We start from the raw sequence: 17593 nt of genomic DNA, 5'->3' as shown, positions 1-17593 counted from the left end.
CATAATAATAATTAAAGGGTTTTCTATAATTTGACTTTCTTTTCCTTTATAGTTTATTACCATTAAATGAAGAAATAATGTTTTAAATATATTTTTATATTTTCTTTATATTGTAAATCTCATCTTATCAACAAATACTATGATCTTGTGTTTTTTTTCAAAATACATAAAACTTTACGTCACGGTAAAAATAGTGTAAGTTTATTCAATTTTTAAATAATATTAAATCAGTTTACCACTTGGTTTAGTTGGAAAGGTTAATATTTGGTGGGAAGAGAGAATTACAAAAGACAAAGAAATGTAAAAAGTCAGAATTCAATCTTAATTTAGTTGAATAAAGAAATAATTTTGTAAAGACATAAAAATAAAATAATGAAATTATTGCAGCAAGATTTATTGTAATAGTTTTAGTCTGTATGATATGATATCATAAGTATGATCATTCATATTATAAGGTGATTTATGTACACAATATGATATCGGGTGCACCAGATTATTTTCTTAATGGAAGACCTCTGGATCGGAGAATCTCTGTCCATCACACATTTTCAGTGTTATATTTCAATCTATACTTAAATTTATATTTATTTAAGAAAAAGAAGGATGACGTCACAAGATTCCTATCAAACGTTAACCGGCAACTTCCTATTCCGTTGACAAAAGTAACAGCGCGGGAACAACCGGTATTTCCCGGTTACTGTTAGATCACATTTTGTCTATTGACGTGTGGGAGGGGAATAATAGTAACAGAAAAATTATATGTTGACTATGTGAGGAGTTGCATACGATTTTGATAGGACTGTTTTAACAAAAGTGTGTAATTAAATTATATAAAAAATTATTAAAATATTTTTATTAAGGATTCTTAAGTGTATGAAGAAAAAGAGTTATTAATCTATCAGATTATGTGTATATAGGACTTTTTATTTCATCATAGTATTAAAGTATATATATAAAAAGAATACTTTAGTTTTAGTTGTATTTTCAAATAGTTTTACATTAAAAAAGTTGTGTGAAATTTAGTCTATACAGATAAGTTCAGTTATTTTATATTTTCTACCTTATGATATATGAGAATCTACATATATTTTTTATATGTCAATACGGTTTTAATCTTTTTTTTTAAATGAATTTTAATTTTATTTATTTTATTTTATTTTTTAATTTTAAAAATTGAAAAAATTTGTTCTTGCTATGGTCCTTAAAGATTTACGTGTTTTAGTGAAAGGTCAGGTAGATAATATTCTTTATGTGATACAATATCAATATTTGATATTTCTAAAATATTTTATAAATTTATAAAATGAATGTTACATACCTACCTAGAGTTATGATTAAAATAAATGGAACATTTATTTTAAAAAATAAATAATATATAGTTGTTAATTGCCTAAATTATTTTGAATCAAAATATACATAATTAGTTTTTAAAAAGAATGTTACCAGAAGTAAATGTTACATTAAAGTAACAATTTATTTTTCTTCTAAGTAAGTTAATTATCTCAAATATTCTGGACTGTAAATAGTAATTTCAAAATTTGAAAAGATTAAAAAATATTATGGTTACTAGAATCAAATTTCCTTTAAGGACTAAAATACAAAGAAAAAAACTATAAAAAAAAATAAAACCTTTTAGGAATGGAAAAAAAAATACAAAAGAAAATGTGTTAGAGGATGTTTAGTTTGTGTTAGAGTTTGTTTAGATTGAGGAGAAGATAATGAAGAGTACAACTAAAAGTAAAATGTTAAAAAGTTTGCCATATATTTCATTGATATGATAAAAGAAAGTTAAATTAATTAAGTAATATCATAAATTACATAAATATGTTTAGTTTAATTTTAATAAGAATGGGTATGAATTCAAATTAAAAATGATTAATTATGAAGTAATTAATTTATAAAATTGAAAATAATATTTGAGTTTCTTTTCTTAATAATCTTTCATAAAATTACATTAATTTAAAGAATAACTGATTTTTATATAATTTTCATTTAATTTATTAATATTGATTTTACAAGAAATCAAAATCACTAAGATAAAAAAAAATATTTAACTAAACTTAATTTGAAATTTAAATAAAAAAATACAGAGCAACTAAACATTTTAAAATCAATTTAAATTAACGGTAAATAAAAATATTATATATATATATTTAACCGTCATTATAATTATTTGTATCAAAATATCTTTTTCTCACTTTTTTATTATAATTTTTGTTGATTTGTGTATTAAGTATTGACATTTATGTTCTGACAGAGATCATATAGTTTCATTGATAGTCTAAGTCACATAAACTAAGACATCCGGTGGTGAGAAGCTGATGTGGAAGTTCTTGCACACCTAACACATGTAAATGCATGACTTGAGTTGTATTGAACTTACCATGATATCTTGATTCTCAGATCCCCTTGTAAATTTGAGTACTGAATTATATCAAGTATTAGTATATAGTAGGACATAATTAATACATATCTTCGGAAAAACGTCAATTGATATTTCGATATTCCACTTGTTAAATATACTTGATGTATAGATCTATGTGTGTTCTATATGGTTGTGGAATGTTTTTTATGTATAGATCCATGTGTGTTCTATATGGTTGTGGAATGTTCTTGATGTATAAATTCATGTGATCTATATGGTTCTTGTATATTTGTAATGGAATGAAATTGGATTATGTGATTGATACATGAATATAGTTTGTCTATGTTTGATTGAAAAATAAATTAGATTATTTATATATATACATACATACTGTATATTAAAATTTTATTTCAATGTTTGTATTATGAACTATGATGATTGTAATGTATACGCAAACAAATATATCCACAAGTGCAAGAGTGGTATTGGAAAAGAATAATTTTATTTATTTATTTTTTACCCTTCTTTTATAAATATTTATATTTATATTATGTGTATATTTAAATTTATATTTAAAATGACTATAAGCTTTAGACAAAAATCATAAGAATAGTTGACTTCATATGGAGTTAAATAGAATATGAACTAAACCCTAAACCCTAAACTTAAATCGTGAACTCAAGTCGCAAATTTAAAGACAAAATAAAAATAATTGTTTAACCAGTGAAGAGAAGAGAGAAGTAAACATATATTAATATTATTAATATCATTATTAATAATATTATTAACAATATTAATATTATTATTAATATTATTATTGTTATTATTAATATTAGTATTATGGTTATTAATATTAATATTAATTATTATCATTATTATTAATTATTATTAATATTTTTAATATGATTAATTAATATTAATATTAATATTGTTAATATTATTATTATTATTAATAATATTAATATTGATAATATTATTATTAATATTGATAATATTATTACTATAATTGATATTATTATTAATTTTAATAATAATAATTATTATTATTATCATCATTATAAAAATAATTAATTATAACCACAAATTTGTATATGATGCAATGGTTAAGTGTTGAATGTGTTTTTTTTTTTGTATCGGCATTAGTATAGTTTCAATAATTTGTGTTTCTTTATACAAGTTACGTAGGGTGATGTAGTTTCAAACCCAATAAAGAAATGAAAGTGGTTGATGAACTTATAAAACACCAATAAAAGGACAATCATGGCTAAATTCCAGAAGTGACTATGCGGCAAAAGGTTAGTGCATGTAATATAGAATATTCCTGGTTAATTTATACTTTTAATCAAATTGATAATTTGTTAATGATTTGGAATGAAAATATTGATTAAGGTCAAAAGACTTTCAGGATATAAGTCACTAATAGACGTTTTATTTTATATTACTTTCCAAAGTTTTTAGCATTGATCATCTTAATTCAAATTTGGTATTTTATTAATTTGCTCTTTAGTTTTTTACTATTTTTTCCATTGAAAAGGACTAAAACAAATCCTCTTTTATATGATATTTTAAATAAAAAAAAAGTAAGATGAAGTATGGTTTTAATAATTGGATGGAGAAAAATGAGACGTTAGGGAAATAGAAAAAGATGTAAACAATAGTACTATTTGAATGAAAAGTAGTATGAGAGTTTCTTTTTTGAAATCACTTTTGACTGGAACCGGATGCAAAGGGAAACAGCGCAACTCTCTTTTTGTTCTTCAAAAGTATTTAAGTGATTTTAGAGACTTGGAAAGGGTCCACGTTTTTCTATGCTGATCCAATTGTCTTATACTTTTGTGGAATGAGGATGCTTTCGAATTAAATACCAAAGCAGCTATTATGAATATGATGACTATAAATAGAAAAAAGGGGAGAAATTCCATATTTCATCAAAAGAACCACAAATTGCTTAATAAGAAGAGAATATGCCATATTTCTTGTTTGTAACACATTTTTATTTATATACTATATATACGTATACAAATTTAACTAAAAATGTAAAAATGACGACAACATAAGCATTAACAAAGTGATGTTGTGGACATGCTTCCCTTCTAAATTGATAACAAAAAATTGTTTATAGACAGCGGCTTTTCCAGCATCCTAAAGCCAACTGATTTGTCCTTTGGTTATATTTGAACACAACAATGCATACACATTCACATGATCCTGTCCTTTTCCAGTTTCTGTACCTATTCATTTCTAGGGATTCTCCTGTGCTTGGTTTTTGCTAATATCTCAACACATTCATGAGTTTCACGTGCCACACTTTTGCCTCTACATAACCTTATCCACACAAACCACATTTTAAAAGCTATATATATATATATATATATATATATATATATATATATATATATCCTTCCATTAATATTACGAAATATCTCTATGGTTTTCATGCTAACTCAATGTTATTGGAAAATTTAATCTCGCAATTAAATAATAGACATATTAGAATTTGGAGTTTGGTCATATTTTTTATGTGGATTCAATTTCTATTGTTATTGCTAAGGTCTTTCGATTTTAAGGATATGTGATTTAACTCATGACAATTTAAGAGAAATATTACATAATCTGAAATCATGAAGTGTCTAAGATTTCAACCAACTTTCATAACTCATTTAATAAAATAATAATAATTTACAACAAAAATTAATTAAACTCAGTTAAAAATTACATAACATTGAGACCACCAATCATTTTTCAATACTCACGTCGTAGTAGTATGACATTGGCACACGGGCCAATAATTAATAGACCTTTTTAAAATAAATAAAAAAAGTCTATAGCTTACTTAAGTAGGATAATTTGTAAACTAAATATGATTGTGTTATTCGAAGAAGCACGTCCTTTCTATGCAATTAATCTCAATGCTGCTAATTTGGATAAATTTATTAAAATATATTTCATACAAAACTTCTAAAAAATAGAAAGAGTTAATCATAGCATTTAAGACATTATTATCGTCGAATTGATTACCCTCTAAGTTGTGTTCATCTAAAACCAAAACATGGATAATTCATTACTGGATAATTAAGGCATTACTGGATAACATGGAGTGTAGGGATTGTTTTGATCATGTTTTCTATTTCTGGTTGTTGTTTTCAGTTATTAATGTTACTCATTCTCCTCATGAGTTAATTGTATATAAAACTGAATTTTGCTAACTATATATAGATATTCTGATATAATAACTTTCATCAAAATTTTGCTAATGATTGAATTTTGCCTTCGCGTGACAGTCATTCAGAAACAATCTTAACTTTCACTTGTACATGAGAAACTAAAGAAGTATTTTAAAACAAACGACTAAGTCTACAATTACATTACTCTACATGTCTTTGCAATAATTGACACTTCATCACTTGTACTTACCATAATAGTAGTGATGCGAATTGATTTTAAGATTACACATTTTATGGGTTGCACTTTGTTTATGAGTTATTGTTTTAGGCAGAATATGGTGAAAAACCCAAAGAAGATTCTCATTGGACACGAATTTAACCAAGTGGTTAAGTAAGTGTGAAGGTTTACTTCTAGAGGACAAAGAGGAAAACACAATTATATGATGATTTAGATGATGATGGCGGAGATGAAAAACATGCAAGGAAAAGAGAACAAATAACATAAGGAATGGAAGAAAAGTGGCGCAAAGAAAATGAAGGAAAAAGGTGAAGAGATGAAGAAAGCTTATGAAAAAGACGAAATGAAAACACAATTATATGATGATTTAGATGATGATGGCGGAAATGAAAAACATGTAAGGAAAAGAGAACAAATAACATAAGGAATGGAAGAAAAGTGGCGCAAAGAAAATGAAGGAAAAAGGTGAAGAGATGAAGAAAGCTTATGAAGATGAGATGTTGTCATGAGACTTAGAGGGTGGGATACTCCAAGATCAGTGATACAAATCAGTCACTTGAAGTGTAGTGCACTCAAGATAAGACCCAAATTCTACAAAGTTTCTTTTCTATTCAAAATTCAATGTGTAAAATACATGAGACAAAACACCCTTTATATAGGAGAAAATGACTTGGGGAGCAAGAGTGAGAAGGGCAAGACCGTAATTTATGAGAAACCTTCTAGAAGGTAGGTCAAAGAAACCTTAAACCTAGGTGCACATGTCATGAAAGGTGGGTTTCGCACAAACCCAATTTACTAAGTACATCCTACTCTAGCTTATTCTTCTATTTGGCCCCCCAGAAAGAGCCAAAATTATTTACATAAACTTGTCTTGTAAAAAGACCAGAAGAAAGAACATTTGATGCTCTAGTGAGGGCCTTGTCTTGGATGTTGAGATGACTGACCTAATTGTGAAATGTTCGTGGTGTCCTTAATCATCTGCTTGTTGAGTTGAGTTGTATCATGCCCTCCAAGTTGGAAAGAATTCGACCTCGAATTTAGAACTTCTTTAAGTATCATAGTTAGTTTGTTCACTTGATTTCTTTATATGAGTTGTGGAGCAAACTTATGTTCATTGAATTTTAGGAGTTTGGGTGGAATGGTTCTAGTTACATGTAATGTTTGTCGAGAATGAGTAGGATCAAAGGGAATTTGGTGTGAAAAGCTTCTTATAAGGTGTAAACCTTTAGAAGAATTTTGAAAAATATTTCAACATTTCTCTAACAAATGTTGCATGTAATTAGAGCTATGAATAGATAAACAAAAATATATCTATTTTTGGATGGATTAACATTACGGTTTTCACCACATTTGGTGAGGTGATGAGCCCCATTTTGTTATTTTCGTCATCTTTTTGAGATTTTCTTTTTTGTTTCATTTTTATTTAGTCTTTATTTACCTCTTTTGGAGATAGAGGTTTCAATATGATCTTATGGCCTTGGAAGTGAAAAGAAATCTTGTTAGTTAGGCCCTCATGTAAAGTTTTCCTATCATATTGCTATGCCCTTCCTAAAAGAATATGGGTTGCTTCCATGGGCACAACATCACATTACACCTCATCTCTATATTTGCCAATTGAGAAAGATATGAGGACTTGTTTATTAACAATTATTTCACCATCTTCACTTAGCCATTGCAATTTGTAGGGTTGAGTATGAGAAATGTTAGGTAATCCAAGTTTCTCCACCACTCTTGTACTTGCCACATTTGTACAACTACCCCCCCATCAATTATCAAGGAACATAATTTGTTATTAATAAGGCACCGGGTATGGAAAATATTTTTCCTTTGACTTTCATAAAAAGGTTTTTAAAGTTTCCCTAACATGCACCTTACTACTAATAAATCACCTTCACATGCCATTTCACACTCGTCCTGACTTGGAGCTTTTGAAGAAGAAAAGGGAGCTAGTTCTAAATTTTTGGGAACTATGGTCACTTATGACTATCCCTTTTTTAACTATAATTATTCTTTTACTTGGGCAATTAGCATCAATGTGCCCCAAACCTAAACATTTAAAACATTTTTTACTTGAGGTTTTGGTGGGTGATTTAGAAGTAGAAGTAGAAGGTTTAAAATTTTTATGATGTGGGGTTGTTTCTTTTGAGAAATTGGAAGCAGAGTCTTGGTTTTGAAATTTGTGTTGGTCCTTCTAAGATGATTTGTAAAAACCATCATTATGAGTATTTTAAAATATTTTTTCTTCAAAATTTGTGATTCAACCTTGATGGCTTGGTGAACCAATTTTTCCAAAGAAGTATACTTATATAATTCTACAACATCTTGTATTTCTTGTGTAATCCACTTACAAATCTAGCAATCGTTGACTTTTCACTTTCATGCATATTAATTTTAGTCAAAGTTACTTCTAGATCTTTGAAATACTCATCTACACTCCTAGATCCTTGGTGAAGCCGTTGAAGCTTCAATAAGAGTTTATTCCTATAATGAGGAGGAACAAACCGCGAGCGCATGCATAACTTTAAATCATGCCAAGAGACCACGATTGACCTCCTCTTTAGCCCAATGTCCATTATAGTTTGATGTCACCATTGCATGACATAGTCCTCAAATTCTAGGGAAACTAACTTAACCTTTTGGTCCTCTTCTACCTCATACAAATTAAAAATTCGATCTACTTTAGCTTCCATCCTAGATATACATTTGAGTCACTATCCCCATTAAAACTAGGTAATTTTACAAAAGGTAGGGTCTTCTTTGATTGGTGATGATGGTTCCTAGCTTCAAAATTGTGCACTCTCCAATCTTCTTCTTCTTCTTGACTTCCATAGTGCATGAATGCCTTGTATTTGCTCTAGGATCTCATATCCTCTCGCGATTTTGTCTCACTTGTGTATCCTCTAGCCTTTGCATCCTTTTCATTAGTTGCCACATTTCCTCTTCCTTGTGGACCAAACTCCTTTTGGTATCCTCAAGCTCCCCCAAAAAACGCGCCTTTTGAGGAGATTGTGGTTTGGAAGATTCTCCTGAAGATAAATTATGCATATTTGCGCACAAAAAAAATTAAACAATTAGTTTTTAACAACAAATAATGCACTCATTCATGTGTATCACTCGGCTATTTGATGACTCTCTACGACAAATGCACCACGTTTGTCAGAAATAATAATTGTCCTTAAGGACGAATATCAATCCCACAAGGACCAGTGAATTATCAAGTACAAGATTCGCTAAATATAAAGACAGTATAATAAAATTTGGTTGAGAATTGTTATAATGGCAAGAATTAACACGAAAACAAATCAAAAAGTGTTTGCTTCAATTGGAAAAATAGGGATTAGGTTTCATCTCTCTCACTCTCATGTATTTTGATTAGAATGTCAATATTAAGTTCTTTGATTGAAACTGATGCCGGTAGAAAATTCATTTGTATCGATCTCTTGCATACTTATAAAAACAACTTAGAAATTACAATTAGACGTTAATGACAATTAACATTTCAAGTCTATATCTAGCACTCAAATATGTTGAGTATTGCGGTTTAGGTAAGAACCCTAAAAATACCTCTGGGTCAGATTTAAGATTCTCAATTTGTCACAAAAATTTAGAAGTAAAACAACAATACCAATAATCAATCAAGATTTGGATATTTTAATATATAAGATATCACTTCAATACATAAGAGTTTGAGTAGATTACTCCCAATCCCAAAGGGTAGAATTAACCACACATACTTCTAGCACCTTCCATTCTCCCAATTGGGTTACAATTCATACAATGGTGTTTATTCTCAATCTGGCACACTACGGTTGAGTCTCTAGCTCCTTATTTAACCTAATTTTCTAGAGTTAGGTTGCTTCCTATGTCACGCTAATGGGCTAAGTGATAAAACATAAACAAGACCCAATCTGTTTGACGCATTCTCGCTCAAGCGAGATACTCCTGTTGCGAAATTGGTTTTTTTCGGCGCTTTTCTCTATTTTGGGACCTTCTAGCTTAGTCTTTTTAGCTCAAATAATTATTCTTTAACCCAAATCTCCAATCTTTCCTAGAAACCTGCAATTAACACCAAATTTAGGAATAAAATGCTCTTATTCAAATAAAGATCATAAAAAATGTATAAATGTATAAATTCATAAATTATGGATTATTTTATATGTAAATTAGCAATAAATCATCATAAGTGCCTATATTTTAATATGAAATATTATTGAAATTAGGCATTTATCATTATTTGGTAAAGGATGGAAAAATGTTAACTTCACTCAAGAAAGGTTTTGTAATTTTCCCCAAAGGGTCTACACTTGGTAGCAACACTTCAAGTGAAAAAAGGTTAAAGCTCTTAACACTTGCTCATACAAAGAACTCCAACAAAACTTTAAGAAAAGTTTAAAGACAAGCAAGAAAAGTTTAAAGAAAGAAAGCTAAACCAAAATGGAAGTATAATGATGACTAAACTTAAACAAGACAAATATGTAGTGCACTCAAGATAAGACCCAAATTATAGGAGACTTAGCTCACTAAACACTCTGATAGAGTTTCTTTTCTATTCAAAATTCAATGTATAAAATACATGAGACAAAACACCTTTTATATAGGAAAAAGTGACTTGAGGAGAACGATTGAGAGGGGTAGGGACGTAATTTATGAGAAACCTTCTAGAAGGTAGGTCAAAGAGACCCTAAACCTACATGCACATGTCATGAAAGGTGAGTTTGACACAAGCCCAATTTACTAAGTACACCCTAATCTAGCTTATTCTTCTATTTGGACCCCCAAAAGAGACAAAATTATTTACATAAACTTGTCTTGTAAAAATATTTACCAGAAGAAAGAACATATGATGCTCTGGCCTATGTTCAGTTTTTCTTTTGCTAAGGTCGTTCTTATGTTTGGTGGGGCCTTGTCTTGGATGTTGAGATTTTTGACCTAATTGTAAAGTGTTCGTGGTGTCCCTAGTCATCTGCTTGTGGAGTTGGGTTGTATCAAGTAGTCACCATTTTGAAATCAATATTTGATTTCAACTACAAGACCTGTAATTTTTTCCAAGAGTTAATCAAAATCTCATTTTGAAATTAATATGGAATTTCATTTATAACAATTGTAATTATTTTCAACAACCAATCAAAATATCAATTTCCAATCAAAATGAAATTTTATTTACTACCAGCTATAAATTTGTTCAACAACCATTCCAAATGTCATTTTACAATTAAAATGAAATTTTAATTACTACATATGCAATTACCACAATACACAGGGTCATCCAAAGCATGAAAATTTTATGAGAAAAGATAGTTCTATCACCATCAGTCTTATTCATAATAGTTTCCTACTAAAAAAGGGTGCATAAATAATCTCAATAACCCTTGTTTTCATCTTCATCACCCACTTTAGTCTCACTCTACATATTATCTATTATTTTCTCATTTCCAAATTTCCCTCAAAGCACAGACCCAAATTGGTTTATTTACACAATGGTTTACATTTTTTAGATTATGAACTTGACACATAAAATTATGAATTAGTCAATTAAAATGAAGATATGCATATTAGTTAATTTTACCAACAAAAAAATGAACTCAAGGCAGGGGTTGATCATCAAAGTTCGGAGCATAGCGAGGGTGAACCTGACTTGTTCCTGTTGAGGTGTCACCCTATTTTCACTCCACCATTATAACTAATTTTTGCTCCATGAACTTTATTTTATCCTCCAACATTTCATATTTTTTATTTGCTTCATCGGCTCTTTGATTTGCTTGATCAACTCTTTCATTTGCTTGCAACACTTGTTGATGAAGTTGTTTATTATAAGGTAAGTAATCACTGAAAGGAGTAAGTAATGAAGGTTGGGGTAGGGAAGACACTCCATGGCGAATGTTGGTAGCCAAATCTACAGTGTCATAACATTGACGTCTACTTTTGCCTCTAGCAACATCCTTCCAGCATTGAAGTTTTGTTGCTAGATTGATGTGTTAGAGGTTGGAAGGTGATCCTTCAGAGTTGTCTAGTTGGAGCGTTTTCAATTGCTCATGATAGGTTTCTTAGTGCATTTTGGAAATTGTAAGTGAGGCAATACTAAATTAGAAATATAACTCATGTACACAAAAGTAGAGCAATAACTTATGTAATTCTGTCGGGCACGACTATCTACCCAAACCCAATCCTTCTTAGTGTGTGTGGCCATGAATAACTCACTGAGTTCAACCGATCGACCAAATTTACGTTCTTGAAATAAATGAAAAAGTTACTAACATTAGTATTATCTACTGAATTTAGGCTTATGTAATGAAATATATATACTTACTAGGCCTAATGCAATGTCGAGGTGTGATTTACGACTAGTAGAGTGCAATGCCCTACCTCGAGTCGATGACCTATTCAATTTATTTTGGATTGATTTCTCTTTAAACTTTTTAAAATCCCAATAGTTTAAGAGACAAATCCATGCTTGTTCACCAATCCAGCTAGGTTTAGTCGCTTTGACCCTAGCTTTACCAAGCATATCACAAAGGCGTTATCTTGCATTTAACTCGTACACTTTTCTAATTTTTCACTCATCATGAGGGGCCTAAATCACTTGAGTTTGTAAATAGAACAACAAATTTAAATAAAGTTTGATGATCAATAAATGCTTAAATCGAAATGAGTGAAAATGTTATATTAATATCACCTTAAATTCATTGCACCATTTAAGTTTGACTTCCTCGGGTGTTTCGTATTAGTGATGGTAATGACCCCTAAACTGTCACCTAATTGCATGCCCAATTGCCTTAATAGCATAATGATTAGGTGTCCACCTACAAAGCATGCAAACAAAATGTTAAACATTAAGTATAGTAAATAATTCATAATAAAGTTCAATGTGATCATAAACTTACCCTTTACCCACTGGTCGTATGATTATCCTCCCACTACCATCTTGTTGCACCTCCTCATCAGGGATATCGTGGTACGTAGTAGGCGCGATAGGTTGTACTAACATACCAGGGGAGAGCACATGAACCGATGGAGCACTAGAGACATGTACTGATGATGGAGTAGATGTGGACTGTAATGGGGGACCCCAAGTGGGATGGAGTGTCAGAGTAGACAAAGATTGGAAGCCACGTGCGACAAGATTGGTACAATATGAGAGTTACAAGGAGATGAGGAAGATCTAAAATGGTGTGATAATGGAGGAAGTGAATGAGTGGATAATAATATACATACCTACCAACTTTATTCAGTAGGTAATATTCACTAACTTCAGTCCGTAGGTAATACCTACTAACTCTAATCCGTAGGTAATACCTACCAATTTTAGTATGTAAGTATTACCTACCAACTCTAGTCTGTGGGCAATTTCGAAAGTAATATTGCATATCTTTCTACAATTTTTTTCATTATTCTTTTTATCTTTTCTTATTATTTATGATTATTATTTATGAATATTAGTTATGATTATTATTTATATTATAATAATATTATTAATATTACACATATAATTAATATTATTAAAATTATTAATATCAATAATAATATTGAATTTACCTACATGTATAAAATCGTAGGTAATGTAAAATTTACTTACGGGTAGAGATTCGTGGGTAATGCTGAATTTATCTACGAATTCAAATTCGTATGTAATATTTCCTAGATAATGTTGAATTTATATACAAATTCAAATTTGTGAGTAATATGCGTAGATAATGATTAATTTACCTACGAATTCAAATTTGTGGATAATAATTCGTTGGTACATTTGATTGTTTTTGTGGTGTTTCCTTATTGTGTTTATGTTGTTAGATTAGTATGAGTATATAAGTTCCCAAAATATGACTTTGTATGTTGCACTTGGTCTTTGTGTTGTTACACACACTAAAAGGTGAATAAAGGATAAAAATCACTATAATTTATGGATTTGCATATTGTAAGTCTATGCTTTCTGAGTTCTTTTTATATGATTCACATTAGGCAACTATTGATCAAGTAATTGTCGCTATGGGATATAAATAGGTGACGGTTTTTCAAGTCTGTCATCTATATTAAATTACTTTAGACAACTGTCTGTATAAATTAACTGTCACCTAAAGACTTTAAAAAATGTAGTCTAAACACCTTTTTGCAGTAATGCAATATTTTTTATTTTATAAAATCATACCCATTTTGGTAATATTTAAGAAGAGTTTTGAAAAAAATAGTCTTCTTAATATAGAAGTATCAATTTGTTTTATAGATTCTTTTTTATAAGTAGTAGCTATTGTTTTCATAGAAAATCACTTATCCATTTCTATCATGGTTCTAATATATCAGTTATGTGTATATTTATAAGTAATTAATATATTAAAATCTATTCTTATTATCTTGTTATATTAAGTGAATTTAATCAGTCTAATTTTAAGAATTACTTTTTAAATATTTTCTTAAAACATGAAGATTTATGGGTTTCTCTCCTGACTTAAGACATTAAAATGAAAATAAATGAATATATTAAAATATATTTATTAAAATTTAATATATTGAAATGAATTTAATTAAATATAATTTTAAATATTTTCCAAAATCTATCTTTAAAAATTGAAATTAAGAATATTAGATTTATCACATAGATATAGACATTAAAAAAATAAATAAATTATTAACATCAAAATAGAAAACACAATAAATTACTTTCATAATCAATTAAGAAAGAATAATACATTTAATCTCAAAAAATAGTAACTTATATTCAAAGAATTATTACCAAAGTAAGTAGAAGAATTCTTCCTCAAATCTTCTGCTACTTTCTTTGATATTTGTTAAGCATAAAGCCATGACATTAACTTCCCATTACTAATATTACAAGAGAAAAGGAAAACTAATCTAGTATTTATGCTAACTCTGTGATATGTGTTCTCCAAAAATAACAAGTTTTGTTTATAGTGTCCTGTCATTCATTCCTGGCTTGAACTTTTAGTTGGATACTTAAGTGAGGTGTTTGTTTCTTAATGAAGAATAAGGACAACACTAGTGTTGCATGAGAACTCAAATGTTATGTTTTCTTGGATCTAAAGGTAGCCCTCCTTACTTGAGTGTTACATTTTTATGGTTGAGAACGATATTTGCCTCCATAATTTGAATTGAATTTTAGGATCCCCACTTAAAAGCATTGTGTCATGAATCAAGTGAGATGTATTCCGCTTTCATAACGTGTTTGAATATGGTAATTAGAGCTCAAACATTGACGCTCATTCCTTAAGCATTAGATTACCATTCAAACAAGGTACCTGCATAAACAATTGACTTCTTCTAATTTGAGTGAGATTTTGTTGCTCAAGCGAGTCTGCTTCTATTTTTTTAATTCTTTTATTTTATTCTCCTGTTTTTTTGCGAAATGTTAAAGATTGAGATAATTTTTTTTTAAATGACATAAAAAGTTCTTTTCGATTTCTTATGCATAGAAAAATGATTCATTTCAAAAGCAGGTAAATTTAATGTAAATATATGCAACATAAGAGTTTAATGAACAACACAAAATATTTTTATCTTTGAAATATGTGTGCTTTCAATTTCACATTTTCTCATCAAGATGATTTTTTCACTTGTCCCATTGTGAGTACACTAGCTAAATTGCTTTGGATATGTCCATGAGCATGAAACATATCTGGAGGTTTGCATATAAGAAATATAATCTCTCAAGGATCAGGTTCTATGTTGTCTCAACTGGCGAAGATGGTGATGTCCTTGAGGCTTTTATTCCTTAGGCTACATTTGAGGGTGTTTATCAGTGTTGATGCAATACTTATGACATAACTGACATCAATACTTAGTTTGATCTTTACATTTGGGTTTGTTGCTTCCTTATGATACTGACCCAAGATAGTGATGAAAATAAGGGATCCTAAGGTTCTTGGGTTTTTATTTGGCTCATCAATGATAAAATGATGAATTTTAGTATAAATGATCCCATTTATGTACACTAAAAACTTGTCCTTTAAGATAGGATATGTTAGGTAACAATTGGGTATGGTCATGTTAGATATGTGTTTGTTGGGTACCATATTGTCCCGTAATATAATCATCCACATCATTTTAATTAATCTCATTTCTTCTTGGATTATCCTAACATCATTTTCTTCCATTTTAATTTGAAAAATCTTGCTTGAAAGACACAATTTAGTTGTCACCTCATTATTACTAAACTTTCCCTTCCTTTTACCATGATATAGATGCACAATTAACCCTCTTAGAGCTTCAAAGGGTTTCTAAAAGATTGATCAATGATATCTTAGTTATATGTGACTCATTTGTTAAGGCATAAATTATTTATACAAGATTAAGTGCAAGTTTACATCCAAACGTCTACCTAAACTATCATCCAAGGTTTTGACAATAAAAAGAAATACCAAGTTTTGGTTTATCTAATGAGTTTACCAAGTGTAAATCTGATGAAGTTTCTTAAACATAAGAAATCAAGAGCATACATAGTTTGAAGATTCTAAATGCGTAAAAGCTCAAAACAAGAATATGTGAATATGCTCCAAGTGCTAAGCAAATGAAGAATAGGCGAATCAAACGAAAGATGCCAAAAGTACTAGATGGCAATGTTAAATACTAGACAACCATGCTACTTAATGGACACTCATATCAATGAACATAGAAGAATGTCCCCTAAAGCACTTTACAAGCACAAATTGATTAAAAAAATCTACTAAATGCTAGTGAAATCACTTTTCATATTCAATATTTTTCATAAGATAGAAATGAGTAATTAGATTGTATATTCAAATTTCCAACTTTTAGGGATTCAATGAGAACCACCAATGTTTGTAAAATCCAAAATTCTCGTGACATTAAATTCAATTAGATCAATCTCATGGAAATTATTGAACAATAGAAAAGTGATTTTACTAGGTCTTATAATGAATTTTTGTAATCAAATTGTGCTTGCAAAATGCTAAAATATTAAAGAACAATCCTCGAGTATAGCTACGAAGATGTATGAGAAGTGCATTCATCTCATCTTTGTAACATGAATGTAAAATCATATATGATTCCTAGTGTTCCATCTAAGAAAAAAACCAAATATTGTGTAGGTAAGACTATGCAACAACTTATAACTTTATTGTGTGCTTGGTGGTAAAATTTCTCCCACCGAAATTTTAACATATGTAACTAGTTATGAAAACTCCCTCTATAAGTATTTCTTTTGCGGGAGTATTGGTTAGTAAAGGAATTGTTTTCATTCATTGGACATGGTATAAATATGGTGGTTGTGGGTGTCATGAAGATAGTTTGTAGTGGTTTGGTTGGGGAACATAAATGATGGTGTGTAGTGAAAGGTTTAAAAATTGTGGTAGTTTATGGAAGTTTTGATGTGTTAGGTGGTTAGTAGTAAATATCAGTAGAAGGTGATAGTGGTATGATGCAGTGATAAGTTGTTATTGGGTGTAGTTGTTTAGTAGTGCAACGGTGGTAGTGAGTGAATGATCATGGTTGACATATATGGTGATTACTTATATCATAATACTTTTTAAACCTCTTTATTTACATTTAGAAAATGAGTTTTTCTTAATTTTGTGAGCTATTATAACCAAATCATCTAGATTCATTGTTGACTAAACTAGTAGTTATTTTTTCATATTTTTTTTTGTAAAAAAATGAGAGCTTGAAAACTTGAGATGAAGGAAGTCATTATAGGAGAGTCTTGCTAAGCTACTAGTACATGAAGTGAACAACAAATTTTTATTTTTCTTCCAGCAAGATGAATATGTTGTTAAGTGAAAATCCTTTAAAAATCCAAACTTCGTTTTTATGGACATAAGAAAAAAAAGGAAGATTTTGTTACTATGGAAGCAACTTTTC

The sequence above is a fragment of the Phaseolus vulgaris genome, chromosome 1 (assembly GCF_051622355.1).
Source record: "Phaseolus vulgaris cultivar YP4 chromosome 1, ASM5162235v1, whole genome shotgun sequence".
NCBI classification, from domain to species: domain Eukaryota; kingdom Viridiplantae; phylum Streptophyta; class Magnoliopsida; order Fabales; family Fabaceae; genus Phaseolus; species Phaseolus vulgaris.
Note: the sequence above shows the minus strand (reverse complement) of the source record.